General features: G+C 35.8%; 1 long non-coding RNA gene across 1 annotated transcript in view; it reads left to right on the forward strand.

Annotated features, from left to right (window-relative positions):
• The window catches only part of LOC122240561, a 307,096-nt gene that overhangs the window by 112,154 nt on the left and 178,025 nt on the right, over window positions 1-16,917 (forward strand). The gene's annotated exons all lie outside the window — the stretch shown is intronic.

A 16,917-nucleotide genomic window follows, 5' to 3' on the forward strand; every position in this document is an offset into this window, starting at 1 on the left:
TTAAATTGATTGTGGCAATGGTTGTACAACCGTGTGAATATATTAAAAGTCATTGAATTTTGAACATTCTGAGTGAATTATATACTGTGTGAATTATATCTCAGTGAACGCTGTTAAAAAATCTCTGTACCTAATTATAGATAATATTTATTGGAAACTAATTCTAAGATGCTATATACATGTACTAATTTATTCTTAAAAATCCTTATGAAATAGTTATTACTATCACCCTCCTTTTACATGTGGAGAAACATGGGCACAAAGAAGTCCACTTACATATGTGAGTGATCATAGCACACAGGAAGTGCACTCTTAACCATTATGCTTTATCACTCCTTTCAAAGCTCTGAAGGCTAATGCCAAATATGAAAACTGTTTGCAACACTAAGGACAACCAAAATGTATAATTAACTTGTAAAGACCTCTTCTCTTGAAATAAAAGTAAAACATGTAAATGTGCACTTACTTTAAAATATAATAAAGTAACACAAGTTAAATGAACATAATGTGCTATTTCACATGTAAGATTGGTAAACAATGGACAAAATGTTATTTATGAGAGTGTGTTAAAATGGACTGCTAATGAGAATGTAATTGCCACAAACCTTCTGGAAATAAGTTTGTAAATTTGCATCAAAAGATTAAATAAAGCATGACTTTGACCATGTATTGCTAATTCTAATAAGGAATTATTCAAATTGTAGTCATGGCTACATGCTCAAAAATCTTATATATAATAGCTATTTATCTTTTAAAGATCACGACACAATTATTCAGCCCCATGCATCTAATTTAATAAAATGGAATAAATGCTCACAATAATCCCATGTGAAAAAAAACAGATTCAAATTTTACATAAACTTTGGTTTTTAATATTTCATGTTCAGAGAAGAGAGGAAATGGATCACTTGCTTTACAAGGACTACAGGGGAAGACTAAAATTATGAGTGTTTTATTTTTTCTTATGCTTTTTTTAATTTCAAAAATTTTCTAAAGTCAGAGTTGTTACACTTCATTGGAATATGACAGAATCAAGAAATAGTTACAAGGACAGCAGTGGTTCATGTACATTACTGTTTATTTTATGCATGCTACACATTTGTAAATATAATCTCAGAGTAAAATGTAACTCCTAATTTTTTTTGTTTCAAAAGTTTACAAGAGGTGAATAAGTAACTCATTCATCGAGAATTTATTGGAGTGCATTGTGCCCTGTGTGGTATCATATAATAAGTGGTAAGCTAGCTTTCCTCTGCATGATCTTATAAACTATTTGTGCAAGTAAGATTCCACAGCAAAAGTAGCTAAGGATCAGTGATGAATTAGACTCAAATGTGAATGCAGGTGGATGATGCTAGAGGTACAGTAAGCACTCAGAGATGAAGAGAGTATTAGAGGCTAGAACTTTGGAACCTTTTACAGACGTGTTTGTCATTGGGGCAGGTAAGCAGGCTGTACTAAAGTGGAAGCTAGTGAGCAGCCTGCCAAAAATTGTATAGAGATCGGAGCAAATTCATAGTGTATGGAGAGCCAGAAGGAAATAGATGCTGAACTTATTTTAGGGATATTAAATTCTTATTTAAAGTAACGTATAGAGGGGCGCCTGGGTGGCTCAGTCGCTTGAGCATCCGACTTTGGCTCAAGTCATGATATTGTGGTCCGTGAGTTTGAGCCCCGCGTCGGGCTCTGTGCTGACGGCTCAGAGCCTGGAGCCTGTTTCAGATTCTGTGTCTCTCTCTCTCTCTGCCTCTCCCCCATTCATGCTCTGTCTCTCTCTCTCTCTCTCTCTCTCTCTCTGTCAAAAATAAATAAACATTAAAAAAAATTAACGTATAGAGAATTGAGTGTCAGTACTGAGACTTTTTAAAATGTTATTTGGTCCCTATTTATGAAATAAGCATGCCCAATGTAATTGGGTTAAGTTGATTGGTAAATGTACAGGACATACTTCTGCTTCTCAGTTTCTTTTTTTAATTGTTTTTAATGTTTATTACTTATTTTTGAGAAAGAGAGAGAGACAGAGCGTGAGTGGGGAGGGACAGAGAAAGAGGGAGACGTAGAATCAGAAGCAGGCTCCAGGCTCTGAGCTGTCAGCACAGAGCACGACACGGGGCTCAAACCCACGAACCGTGATATTATGACCTGAGCCGAAGTCGGACGCTCAATTGACTGAGCCACCCAGGCACCCCTCTGCTTCTCAGTTTCTGGATGAGCTAGAAAGAGGAATATATTTGGGGTGGGGAATAAAATTTCTCTCTGAATAATCAAACATAATCTTAGGATGGAAAATATTCTGTAAGCATTATCCGAACTATCAGCAAGCACTAATCAGTAAAACTTAGGAAAGATTTAGTTATATATTGTACAACAAATCTATACAAAGGTTTCAAATGTAGGTAACACTATGCATAGCCCAAACTAAGAAACAAACATCTTCAGCCTTCATTTCTGCTTTATCTAGATATAAACCCAAGAGTGTATGTGCAAGTTGTCTTTAGATTCAGGATTGCAAGATAAAGTAAAAGATGCCTAGGTAATTCTTAATATCATATAATAAATATTTTTGTTATAAATATGTTGCAAATACTGTATGAGATGTGCTGTATGTAGTGTCTGTATGCTTGTGTGTGTTCGCACGTGTGTGTTCAGATCCAAAATCCAAGATTGACTGGGAATCTTGTGTTCTGTTTGCTTAATCTGGTAACATAACTTTAGAGGCAAATGCTTCTGATATGAGTATATTCTAATGAGTCAGTTGATGGCACAGAAGGGTCCACCTTCCCCTTAGAAGACAGGGCACAATGACTTTCCCTCACTCATGAACTGTCTGACCTGTGAATACTCTCTGATATCTGGGCCAAGCACTGATGGCTTTAATAATGCTGGTTGGAGGAAATTGGATTTGATGTGTTTATAGGACAACCAAGGAGGGGAGGGGGTTGTCCCGTGAATTTAGACAAGTGGTATTTGTATTTCATGATACATATTTAGTTACAAAATGTTGGAGACATTACTGTTTAGTCAAAATAGTGGAAAAGGTTGTCCTGAAAGAGTATACATGGAAAGAAGAGGTCATAGTTCCTAAGGAGACACTGAAATCATTGTTCAGGTACATGGGAGAATCTCTCCTTACTGGACAAATAAGTTACCTGTTTGATAGATAAATGCACAGTAAACTTGATTGGAGGCAAACTGTGGTAGAATGTGGGGTTTTTTCCCTAAAATTTTAGTGGACAGATATTATTGATTAGCATTTCTTTGCTGAATACATATTTTGTATAAATATGTAATTAAAATTTTAGTATATAAAATATGCATACATATATACATACACTTTCTCCAAGTCATTTGTGAAAACTTTTAGCATAACATCCATGTGACCAGAGTGTAATTTTTACTTACTGATGAAGAACTTAAAAAGATTTATTTTATTCACACATTTAGTTATACAAATTATGAGAAAAGCCACAACAAAAGTTCATTGTTTTTGTCTCCAAACTTAACTTTTAATACAATTCAACATAATTCCTCTCCAACAATTTATAACAGCAGCAGTTCCCCCATAGACCTTTTAATAACATACATTTTCCTTATCACATATGTATTCTAATATGCAGAGATCTTTAAGAACCATTGAACCATAGGAAGATAGGGGGAGAATTAATATATTTTTATAGATCCCAGATAACATTTTAACTACATTATTGAATTGTTTTACTACAATCAGTGTAGTGTGGAATGTCATAATAACTTCCGTTTAGTTCTCTGTAGAATAAAAAGTTGTCAAGTGAATACTTCTCCTGAAAACACATCCTGTAATCTCTACTAGTGTAAAGAAAACCACACGATAGTTAAATTATACCTGATTGGCCATTTAAAAATGTCTCCAAGAATGATTCCATTTCCTGTCTTCTCATTAAATAGATGACATAAATTTTTATTGAGATTTTACTTTATAGAGATGATATCAATAAACTTCAATATGGCCTTCACTGAAATTTTTCATTTCTGAGAGCCTTTAAACAAGAGATGTCGAAAGCAATAAAATAAATGGTAGCTTCAACATTTGGCCTAGGTTCACCATATTAAAAATGCCATAACCCAACAATTTTATCTTCAATAATACAGAGTAATAATTTCCTTTAATGCCTTATCCTCCAAAGGTAGAAGAAACCAAAATGTCTCTGAACTGTACTGTATTGCTATAAACATCACTGCAGAAAAAAACATTACTCATATTTGCAATACAGCTTTATGGTACCAATTTAGCTGAAAGAATGTATATGTATATATCTTTTATGGCACTTTTACTTCTGAGAATTAGATATGACTTGTTTGTGTAATGCTGAGTAAAAAAGAGAGATTTTTTTTTTCTTCTGGTAGCAAAACGTGCTATTAAGAATGCTTAATCTTCTAGGAAAGCATGGATCCTGAATATAACCAGAGTCACGTCTCAGAAACGGCAATATTGGACTTGAAAATATATGGGGAACACTTGTGAAATGTGGGAGCAATTTCAAAGTCACATTATGAGAAAAGGGGAAATGTAAGAGTCATTTATCAGACCACCAAATGCCCTTTCCGCCACACAACAAATACTCAGCTATGAGGATAATCGCTAGTGATTCTCCACTTCTTTTCATCCTTCCTTTTATGTTTTATTACAGCTATAAAGAAAATCTGCCTTCTCTCTGTGTTAGGCAAGGACTGCAGGAGATGATACTCAGCACTTGGTGTCGTCCCAATGGAACGTGCCTCAATTCACTTTCATTTTGAATTTAGACTCTTTTATGGTCTTTGAAAGCCACAGGAGTTTTAGAACTAGTTCTTTGGGAATCTTGACACTATGTTTCATTTTATTTATTTTTTCATTCTTTGCTGCATTAACCCATTTCCCCCCTTTAAGACGTGGCTCTTACCTAAAACCTTGCCAAAGGAAAAGGACAAGAAGAGGGGTTCTCTGGATTCCTTATCACATTATAAGCTACTTCTTACTGTGTCTGTGACCTTCATTCTGCACTGACTCAGCCCAACTAGTAAAAGCAAGACTTGTTTATCAGTGTTTTTTTTTTCTGATTTCCCCATGTATGTAGTGGAACACTGACTTTCCTAAAATGTTAATAGACACAAAGTTAAAAGGGTTTCAGGATCAAATCAATCTGGGAAATACCTGAAAAAGCTATAATGGGAATATTTTTAAATCATAGAACTTCTCCGTCTGCAGCTTTGGTATTTTACATTTTCATATGCTTTTATATATTTTTATGTGCTTTTAAAACTATTTTAATATGCTAAAGTACAGTGTAATTTTTTCAAGTAGGAGATATGGTAAGCAGAGTTTCCATATACAATTGCAAGACCTACTTTTTTTTATGAGCATTTGTAAAACTAATGCTCCACCAAAAAACGCTTTAAGAAATAGAATCCTGGTCAGAAGCTGTCATGCTTTAATTATGTGAGCCATAATAAAGATTTATACCACTAATAAAATAACAGAGATGTCCTAATGAAAAAACAGGGAAACTGGATGTGTCTCTCTTATTCATTTATTCCTTCATTCATTCTATGTATGTTTAGTGAGCTTTTATATTATACACCAGGTACAAGTCTAACTACTGGGGTCACATCAGTGAACAGGACAGGTCTTCTCTCTTTAGGAGCCAATTATGTTACTGTGGAAGGGGCTGAGAGAGAACAAAGCACAACAGCTTTGTTGTTGGTTGAATATATCAGGTATTCAAGTGTTTAAGGACTGTGGACTTGAAATTCCCTCTACCTGCAATGCTTTTCCATAGATATTCCCATCACTAGCTCCTCTCCAAAGTCTCTATTTATTATCCATTTCAATATCCTCCGTTCAAGTCCCTGGCCTGTTTTTTTCTGTTAAGGTTGCCTTTTCACTCCATAAATGATAGTTGGTTTTTTTGTTTTTTGTTTTTTGCTTTTTTATGGACTGGCATTGCTGATTTTAATTCTTTCCCAATTATTAATATTGTTCTTGTTTAAGATAACATTGCTTACCTTAAATCAAGAAGATTTTCTCCTGTGATGCCTTGTAGAAGATCCATTGTTTTATCTCTCTCATTTAGATTACAATCCATCTGGAACTGATTTCTGTGTATAGTGTGATGTGTAGGTGAAAATACATTTTATCCCTACACATATCCAATTAGCATTTTTTCAATTGACAAGCATTTCTCTTCAGCTGTATCCATAGACATGTGAGTCTCTTTGTTGATGATCTTTTTCATTGGTCTATTTCTCTATCCATGTCTTTCTGTAGCTTTCTGACAACTTTATTACACAGTAGTCTTCCACTCTTCTTCAAGATTATCTTGGGGCGCCTGGGTGGCGCAGTCGGTTAAGCGTCCGACTTCGGCCAGGTCACGATCTCGCGGTCTGTGAGTTCGAGCCCCGCATCAGGCTCTGGGCTGATGGCTCGGAGCCTGGAGCCTGTTTCCGATTCTGTGTCTCCCTCTCTCTGCCCCTCCCCCGTTCATGCTCTGTCTCTCTCTGTCCCAAAAATAAATAAAAAACGTTGAAAAAAAAGATTATCTTATGTTATTCTTGGTCTTTATTTTGATTGAGATTACATTTACCCAATACATCAATTTGAGACAAGGGGATTGTTTTTATAATCCCTAGTAAACGTTCCTGGATGTGTCTTTGAGGGTGCCTCTGGATAAGGTTAGCATTTGTAAAGAACATTCGCTTCACCAATGCCAGTGGGCATCATCTAATCTGCTGAGGGCCTGAATAGAACAAAAAGGGGGGAGAAAGAAAATTTGCTTTCTCTGCTCGAGCTGAAACATTCATATTCTGCCTTCAGACATCAGTGTTGCTGGTTCTCAGGTTTTTGGTCTCAGACTGGAATTTACACCATCAGTCTCTTGGGTCTCAGGCCCTTGGACTTGTTTTGAATTACAGCACTGGCTTTCTGGGTTCTCTGGCTTGCAGATGGCAGATCATTGGACTTCTTAGCCTCCTTACCATGAGAGTAAATTCCTATAATAAGTCTCCTCTTGTGTATCTTTATATATCTTATTGATCTTGTCTCTCTGCAGAACTCCAACTAATACACCATAAATCACATTGTTAGGACAGACTTATATGATCACACTGGTACAGAAATGGCCCAAGGTCTCAAACGTACAAAAATAGCCTTAGTCCTGAAGACAAATATTTCTTTGGAATGTGTAGGATTTGAACAAGTCTGATTGAGTGAGTTAACCCTTTGCTGCAGGAGAAATGCCAAAACTTCCTGATGGGTTGGCCTGAGAAGTTGGAAGAATATACTGAAATAGGAACATTGTAACAAAAATAAGTTTATGAGGAATATTAGGCTCTCACTGTGAGATTTGTTGAATCAACATCTCCATCCAAGGGGAGATGCCAATGAGACAGTCTGATACACAAGTCTGAAGTGTGATACAGAATTTTAAGCAAAAGATATAATTTTAAGAAGCATGATCACATAACCATGAGGGAGTATGTATTCATAGAAGTACTAAATATTGATAACAAAGGGAAGAAGGCCAAAGACTGAGAACCTAATCTATTCCAGTATTGGAGGGCAAGGATAGGAGAGAGAGCTAGCAAGGAGATGGGGAAGAAGTGTCCAGCAGAAATATTTCTCTTTTCATTGATTTATTTTCATTAGGTAAGGGCCACCCCAGGGGGAAATGAACTTGCAGGTACTGCTGGTTCTGTGTGCAAAGACTTAAAGTGATCCTATTAGGCTAATGGTAATCATCTGAAGGCAATATAGTTAAGAGCCTTTATAATCAATAAGGTAGAAAAGCCTGAAAAGAAACATAAAGAAACAGGGAATAGTATCTGGAGAGAGATGAGCAAAACACTAGCAGTGTCCATCACATGGTCTATGTAAAAATTATGAATCATCATAAACCTAATGGAAAAACCACCAGGGAATTCAGTAACTCATTCATGATCTATAACAATAAAACTATTGGTGTATTTTCTTCAGAATGCCTTGCGTCTCAGTAAGGTTACCACTGTTGCAGATTTTGTCTGAACTGTTTCCCAGCAATGGTAAAAACAAGTTCATGAAACGCTACACAACGTAAAACATACACAATTTTACTTTCCTTATTTTCTGTTTCATAAACATGTTACCATGCCATCATAGTCTTCTGAGTTTAGATTTTTTCATTCAACATTGTTTGAATTATTCACAAGATTTATCCGTGTTATTCCATGTATGAATGTATGCTCGTTCATTTTCCATGCTGCATAAAATTGTATAAATTTTTGAACATTTTTATTATAATGCGTGTTTTGTATGTTTCTCAATATTGGCTATTTCACATAACATTGCTGTGTACATTCTTGTACACATGTAAAAGAATTTAGCTCTGGTGTACTCGAAGGAGTAGTGTTGTTTAGAGCAGGGTATATACATGTTGCTCTTTAAGGGTCACTTCTTACATACAGATCTCTTTGTCTATTCATTTGACAAAACCAAACTTTTTAAATGATACACAGCATATACGTTTTTATACTTATTAGTGCTCTGCTTCATGATTTCTCTTCTTTTTCATGATTTTCCAGCTTGCTTGGCCTGTTAAATGTGCTATATATTACTTGCTTGGCCTGTTAAATGTGCTATATATTAGGGGCACCAGGTGGCTCACTCTCTTAAGCATCAACTTTTGATTTCAGCTCAGGTTATGATCTCACAATTCATGAGTTCAAGCCCCATGTTGGGCTCTGCTTTGACAGCGTGGAACCTGCTTCAGATTCTCTCTCTCCCTCTCTTTGTCCCTCCCCCACTTGTGTGTGCTCTCTCTCTCTCTCTCAAAAATAAACATTATATAATAAGATTTATAATAAATTATATTACCATAAAATATGCAGAAAAATCCTTAAATTACTTTGAGTACATAGGCACTGCCATACTTCCGTGGTAGGACTACAAAGTAATACAACTTCTTTAGAAAGAAGTTTGGTAAAATAAAACAAAACTAGTTTTGCATTTACCTTTGACCCAGAAAACACACTTCTAGAAATTTATTTGAAGATACTTCTCCACAAACACAAAACAACATATGGAACGTTATTTGTGTGAGCAAAATATTAGAGGCAATGGTTGAATAAACTGTGTTATATACCAGCAATGAAATATTATGCAAATGTAAAGATAGATGAAATGGAAAGTATCTTCATGAATTGATACACATAATAAGTAGAAACATTTTATAAAGTTTGTGAAATTCATGTAGAAAAAACAGAGAAAATTTTTAATGCATTATTTGCTGATATTTGTAAAAAAACAGGAAGTAATGAGAAACGAAAAACTAATGAGAAAGGTAACCTATAGGAGAAAATTAGGAAAGAGATGGAATAGGGATCACAGTGATTCTTACATGAGTTTACATTTTATGTGCTTTTGAATTTTGAAATATATAGATTTTTACATATTCACAAAATCTTTAAAACATTAAAATATTCAAGACTACTTGTGAAGGGTGCCTGGGTGGCTCAACTGGTTAAGTGTCTAGTTCTTGATTTCAGCTCAGATCATGATCTCATGGTTTGTGGGTTCGAGCCCCAGGTGGGCTCTGTGCTAACAATGTGGAATCTGCTTGGAATTTCCTCTCCCTCTGTCTCTACCCCTACCCCACTCATGCTGTCTCTTCCTCTCTCTGCCCTAACCACTCCTGTGCACTCTCTATCAAAATAGATAAATACTAAAAATTAAAAAAAAAATTCTGATTATGTTAACTGGTATCTCTTACCCTGAACAACTGCTTATAGGAAAAGATGAAACAACCATTTTTAGAAACTGGACAAGAGGCAGCTTAAGGTTGTGATCCTTAAGGTAACAAAATGATATCTGAAAAAAAAAATCATCAAATATTCAGGAGTTAAATAAAACTTTTCTAAATAACCCATGAGCTTTTGAAACTATTCTGTGTGTGCTTTAAGACAGAGTAAATAAGTGAATCTAGTGATATTTTGCTACGGGAGAAAGAAGACTCAAAGGTGGAGAATGAGGAAGAAACTTATGCATGATTTGACATTGTGATGCGAATATGAACCTATAATTTCTTAAATTCAATTTATTTTTTAACATTAATTTATTTATGAGACACAGCATAAATGGGGGAGGAGCAGAGAGAGAGGGAGACACAGAATCTGAAGGAGGCTCCAGTCTCTGAGCATCAGTACAGAACCTGACGTGGGGCTTGAACCCACGAACCATGAGATTGTGACCTGAGCCGTCAGGTGCCCCTCTTAAATTTAATTTCTGAGCCTTATTCACAGAGCCCTACTGTGATGGCATCATGGAGCATTAATCTTAGTCTTGATTACTCAATCTAAAAGATGTAATAAAGAAGTCTAGATCTTGATTTCTAAGCAAAATCCATCCTTTCCAAGGATTCTGGGCCCATTGGAGAATACCTTGTTCCATGTCAAGATAAATCTTGGAGATACTATTTGCAATTGGCACAGAGATGTCAAGAGAACAAGAACCAGTTAGAAGGGACTCCCAATACTCAACTTTCTGACAGATGGAACATGAAAAAAGAATAGCAATATTATGATATTAATGGACTATAACAGAGACGTCTACAGTGATAGAATCAAAGAGAAATGAGAAAAATGCCAGTTAATAAATCCAGACTGAATGACAGAATCAGCAAATCACGTTTGTGCAACTACCAATTTAAAATATGATTCAGATAATCAGGTGTTTGCTAAGAGCATTGGATGAACAATTGTTGGATGAAAATATCCACACATCCATGAAAGTGCCAATCCATCCATAAATGTTTTAAATAGGGGAAAAGTACTCCTGTTATTACAAAGGCTAACAGGTACTGTCTTTGCCATTTACTATTGGCATTAATGAGACAAACTAGCATCATGTCTCCTGATAGGATGTTTTAGGAAATATATGTTAGCTATATAGTCCTCTTGTCCTATTATAAGCCTGGGAAGAATTATTAGTAAATAATCAGGCAAATCCAAAGACATTCTACAAGATGACTTTTCTGGGCTCTGCAAGAATTTCAGAGCCATAAACAGCAGAGGAGCTGTTCAGATTAAAGTCCAAAAGTAAAGAGGGATACATGACTGCATCCTAGATTGAAGCAGTAAACATATAAATAATTTGGGGCTACTGAGTTGAACATAGATTGTGTATTGGATAGTATTTCTGTATTACTGTTAAGTATCTTGGTTGTGATAATAATTTTATGGTTACATGGAAGACTGTCCTTATTCTAAGGAAAGGCACACTAAGTCTCTCAGAGTCAAATATTATCATGTCTTATACTTACTTTCAAATTACTCAGTTATCCAGTCTATGGTTTGAGAAACACAGGGAGCATCTGTACATCCAGCATCTTCTGAATCACCACAGGCATCCAATTTGATATTAAGATACTGTGGCCTTCTACCCTGACTGAAAGGGAATGTGTGTGTGTTTTATAATATGTATTAATAGCAAAGTTTGGCTTATATAGATTAGATAGTTGTAAATTATGCAATCTTCTGGTGTGTTGAATAGTTCAATGATAAATATAAATAATTTGAGAATACTATGATGATTCTTTACATTTTTTTATTATAACCAGCGAATGTAATCATATTCACTATAGATTTAGATCCTCTTTATTTTTTGTGATATTTCCTTTTTTAAAATGTCTTTATTTTTTAAAATTCATGTCCAAGTTAGCATATAGTGCAGTAATTTCAGGAGCAGAAACCAGTGATTCATCCCCTACATATAACATCCAGTGCTCATCCCAACAAATGTCTTCCTGAATGCTGCTTACCCATTTAGCCCATTCCGCCACCCACAACCCCTCCAGCAACACTCAGTTCTGTATATTTAAGAGTCTAATGTCTTGTTCCTCTCCCTGTTTTTATATTATTTTTGCTTCCCTTCCCTTATGTTCATCTGTTTTGTATCTTAAGTTCCACATATGAGTGAAGTCATAAGATATTTGTCTTTCTCAGACTAATTTCACTTAGCAGAATACGTTCTAGTTCCATCCACATTGTTGCAACTGGCAAGATTCCATTCCTTTTGATTGCCAAGCAATACTCCATTGTGTGTGTGTATGTATGTGTGTGTGTGTGTATTGCAATAATTTATGTATAATTTATATATGTAGTGCAATACACATACACACAAACCACATCTTCTTTATCCATTCCTCTGTTGATGGACATTTGGGCTCACCCCATAATTTGGCTGTTGTCGATAGCACTCCTGTAAACATTGGGGTGCATGTGTCCCTTTGGAACACCACACCTGTATCTTTTGTAGATATGCTGTAGTTTTGCATGCATCCACTGAGTTTCTTTGCTGATATTCTTTGCTAGTTCACCACTTCCTGCATTCAACTTACCAGAAAATCCTCTCCTCAAATCTAGTCCACATGTAGTTTTTTTCCATATCAATTAATGCCAAGTCTATCTTTTGGCATATAGGCCAAAAATCTTGGATTCCTCTCTTTCTTTTAACCATATCAGCTCTACTGTTAAAAATGTCCAAAATATAACCACATATTACCGTCTTTGTGGCTTCCCATTGTCTCTCTGACCTCATTTTCTAATGTTCTCTCATCTTTCATTCTGCTCCAGACATCGTAGCCTCCTTACTTTTCAAGAACTTGCCTAGCACATTTTTGCTTTGCGGCCTCACACTTGCTCCTTTCACTGCCTGGAACACTGCCTCCCCCACACCCCACCCCCAATTATGTGCATGACTTACTATTTCAATTCTTTTAAGTTCTTTCAAGTCTCTGCTCAGAAGTCATTTGTCTGGGCCACTTCATTTTATTCTAAGCCCGTCAAAAGGCTTACCATTCACCTGTTTTTCTCCATCATCATAATCACCTTTTAAAATGTAATATAATTTTAAATCTATTTTTACTGCTTGTTTCTCCTCATTAAAATGAAAGTTGCATGTAGTCAGGGAGTTAGTTCAGTTTGTTTACTATTATATTCCTGGTGCCTGAAATAATGCTGGATATTAAGAAGTTAGCTGTAAATATTTACTAGTAAATTAATGTTTAAATACATCAATATGTACACATGTATTGTCTTTAAAATCATCATACCTGGACTCCTACATAGTTCAGCAAAGAAATAACCTTTTTTAAAAAAAAATTTACTTGATTTTTCTACATTCTAGTATAATTAATGTACAGTGTTATATTAGTTTCAGGTGTATAATATAGTGATTCAACAATTCTATGCATTAGTACTCATCACTTTAAGTGTTCTCTTCCTCCTCTTCAACTATTTCACCCATCTCCCTACCACTTCCATTAGTTGTCTGTGTTGAAGAGTATGATTTTTTCTTTTTTTTCTTTCTTTTTTTTTAATTTAATTTTTATAATTTACATCCAAGTTAGTTAACATATGATGCAACGGTGACTTCAGCAATAGATTCCTTAAGCCCCTTACCCATTTAGCCCATTCCCCCTGCCACAACCTCTCCAGCAACTCTCTGTTCTCTATATTTAAGAGTCTCTTATGTTTTGTCCTCTTCCCTGCTTGTATACTATTTTTGCTTCCCTTCCCTTATGTTCATCTATTTGGTATTTTAAAGTCCTCATATGAGTGAAGTCATATATTTGTCTTTCAAATATCTAATATGACTAATTTCCCTTAGCACAATACCCTCTAGTTCCATCCACGTAGTTGTAAATGGCAAGATTTCATTCTTTTTGGTTGCCGAGTAATACTCCATTGTGTATGTATATATATATATATATACACACCACATCTTCTTTATCCATTCATCCATCGATGGACATTTGGGCTCTTTCCATACTTTGGCTGTTGTTGGTAGTGCTGCTATAAACTCTGGGGTGCATGTGTCCCTTCTAAACAGCACTCCTGTATCCCTTGGGTAAATTCCTAGTAGTGCAATTGCTGGGTCATAGGGTAGTTCTATTTTTAATTTTTTGAGGAACCCTCATACTGTTTTCCAGAGAGGCTATACCAGTTTGCATTCCCACCAGCAGTGCCAAAGAGATCCTCTTTCTCCACATCCTTGCTAACATCTGTTGTTGCCTGAGTTGTTAATGTTAGCCATTCTAACAGGTGTGAGGTGGTATCTCATTATGGTTTTGATTTGTATTTCCCCGATGATGAGTGATGTAGAGCATTTTTCCATGTGTCGGTTGGCCACCTGGATATCTTCTTTGGAGAAGTGCTTATCTGTGTCTTTTGTCCATCTCTTCACTGTATTGAGTTAGGTACGTTCTCTACAGATTTTGGATACTAACCCTTTATCTGATAAGTTGTTTGCAAATATCTTCTCCATTAGTTGCCTTTTAGTTTTTCTGAGTTTTTCCTTTGCTGTGCAGAAGCTTTTTATTTTGATGACGTCACAATAGTTCATTTTTGCTTTGGTTTCCCTTCCCTCCGGAGGTGTGTTGAGTAAGCAGTTGCTGCGGCCGAGAACAAAGAGATGTTTGCCTGCTTTCTTCTCTAGGAATTAGATGGCTTCCTGTCTTATGTTTAGATCATTCTTCCATTTTGAGTTTATTTTTGTGTATGGTCTTAGAAAGTGGTCCAGGTTTATTCTTCTGCTTGTCACAGACCAGTTTTCCCAGGACCATTTGCTGAAGAGACTGGCTTTATTTGAATGGATATTCTTTCCTGCTTTGTCAAAGATGAGTTGGCCTTATGTTTATGGGCCCATTTCTGGGTTCTCTATTCTGTTCCATTGATCAGAGTGTCTGTTTTTGTGCCAGTACCATATTTTCTTGACGATTACAGCTTTGGAATACATCTTGAAGTCCAGGATTGTGATGCCTCCAGCTTTGGTTTTCTTTTTCAAGATTGCTTTGGCTATTCGGGATCTTTTCTGGTTCCATACAAATTTTAGAGTTGTTTGTTTTACCTCTGTGAAGAATGCTGGTGTTATTTTGATAGGGATTGCATTGAATATGTAGATTGCTTTGGGTTGTACGGACATTTTAATAATATTCTTCCTATCCAGGAGCATGGAATATTTTTCCATTTTTTTGTGTCATCTTCATTTTCCTTCATAAGCTTTCTATAGTTTTCAGTGTCTAGATTTTTCACCTCTTTGGTTAGATTTATTCCTAGGTATTTTATGGGTTTTGGTGCAACTGTAAATCGGATCGATTCCTTGATTTCTATGTTTCTTCATTATTCATGTATAGGAATGCAACCAATTTCTGTGCATTGATTTTATATCCTGCGACGTAGCTAAATTTATGGATCAGTTCTAGCAGTTTTTTGCTGGGATCTTTTTGAATTTTCCATATGGAGTATCACATCATCTGCGAAGAGTGAAAGTTTGACCTCCTCCTGGCTGATTTGGATGCCTTTTATTCCTTTGTGTTGTCTGATTGTCGAAGCTAAGACTTCCAATACTGTGTTGAATAACAGTGGCAAGAGTGGACATCCCTGTATTGTTCCTGACCTTAGGGGGAAAGCTCTGATTTTTTAGAATGATATTAGTGGTGGGTCTTTCATATATGGTTTTTATGATCTTGAGGTATGATCTTTCTATCCCTACTTTCTTGAGGGTTTTTATCAAGAAAGGATGATGTATTTTGTCAAGTGCTTTCTCTGCATCTATTGAGAGGATCAGGTTCTTGTCCTTTCTTTTATTGATGTGATGAATCATGTTAATTTTTTTGCAGATAGAGAACCAGCCCTGCATCCCAGGTATAAATTCCACTTGGTCATGGTGAAGAATTCTTTTAATGTATTGTTGGATCTGGTTGGCTAATATCATGTTGAGGATTTTTGCATCCATGTTCATCAGGGAAATTGGTCTATAGTTCTCCTTTTTAGTGGGGTCTCTGGTTTTGGAATCAAGGTAATGCTGGCTTCATAGAAAGACTTTGGAAGTTTTCCTTCCATTTCTGTTTTTTGGAACAGCTTAGTGAATAGGTGTTAACTCTTCTTTAAATGTTTGGTAGTGGGACGCCTGGGTGGCTCAATCACTTGAGCGTCCAACTTCGGCTCAGGTGATGATCTTGCAGTCTGTGAGTTTGAGCACTGTGTCAGGCTCTGTGGTGACAGCTCAGAGCCTGGAGCCTGCTTTGGATTCTTTGTCTCCCTCTCTCTCTGCCCCTCCCCTGCTCATGCTCTGTCTCTATCTGTCTCAAAAATAAATAAAAACATTTAAAAATAAATAAATAAATAAATAAATAAATAAATAAATAAATAAACATTTGGTAGAATTCCCCCTGGAAAGCCATCTGGCCCTGGACTCTTGTTTTTTGGGAGATTTTTTTTATTACTAACTCGATTTCCTTACTGGTTATGGGTCTGTTCAAATTCTCTATTTCTTCCTGTTTCAGTTTTGGTAGTGTATATATTCCTAGGAATATGTCCATTTCTTCCAGATTGCCAATTTAATTGGCATATAATTGCTCATAATATTCTCTTATTATTGTTTTTATTTTTGCTGTGTTGGTTGTGATCTCTCCTCTTTCATTCTTGATTTTATTTATTTGGGTACTTTCCTTTTTCTTTTTGATCAAACTGGCTAGTGGTTTATCAATCTGTTAATTCTTTCAAAGAACCAGCTTCTGGTTTCATTGATCTGTTCAACTTTTTTTTTTTTTTTTTTTTTTTGGCTTTGACAGCATTAATTTCTGCTCTAATCTTTATTATTTCCTGTCTTCTGCTGGTTTTGGGTTTTCTTTGCTGTTCTTTTTCCAGCTCTTTAAGGTGTAAGGTTAGGTTGTGGATGTGTGACCTTTCTTCTTTCTTTAGGAATGCCTGGATTGCTATATACTTCCCCCTTATGATCACCTTTGCTGCATCCTAGAGGCTTTGGGCTGTGGTGTTATCATTTTCATTGGCTTCTGTGTACACTTTAATTTCCTCCTTAATTTCTTGGTTAGCTCACTTATTCTTTAGTAGGATGGTCTTTAGTCTCCA

Source organism: Panthera tigris, chromosome B4 (genome assembly GCF_018350195.1).
Source record: "Panthera tigris isolate Pti1 chromosome B4, P.tigris_Pti1_mat1.1, whole genome shotgun sequence".
Lineage (NCBI taxonomy): Eukaryota > Metazoa > Chordata > Mammalia > Carnivora > Felidae > Panthera > Panthera tigris.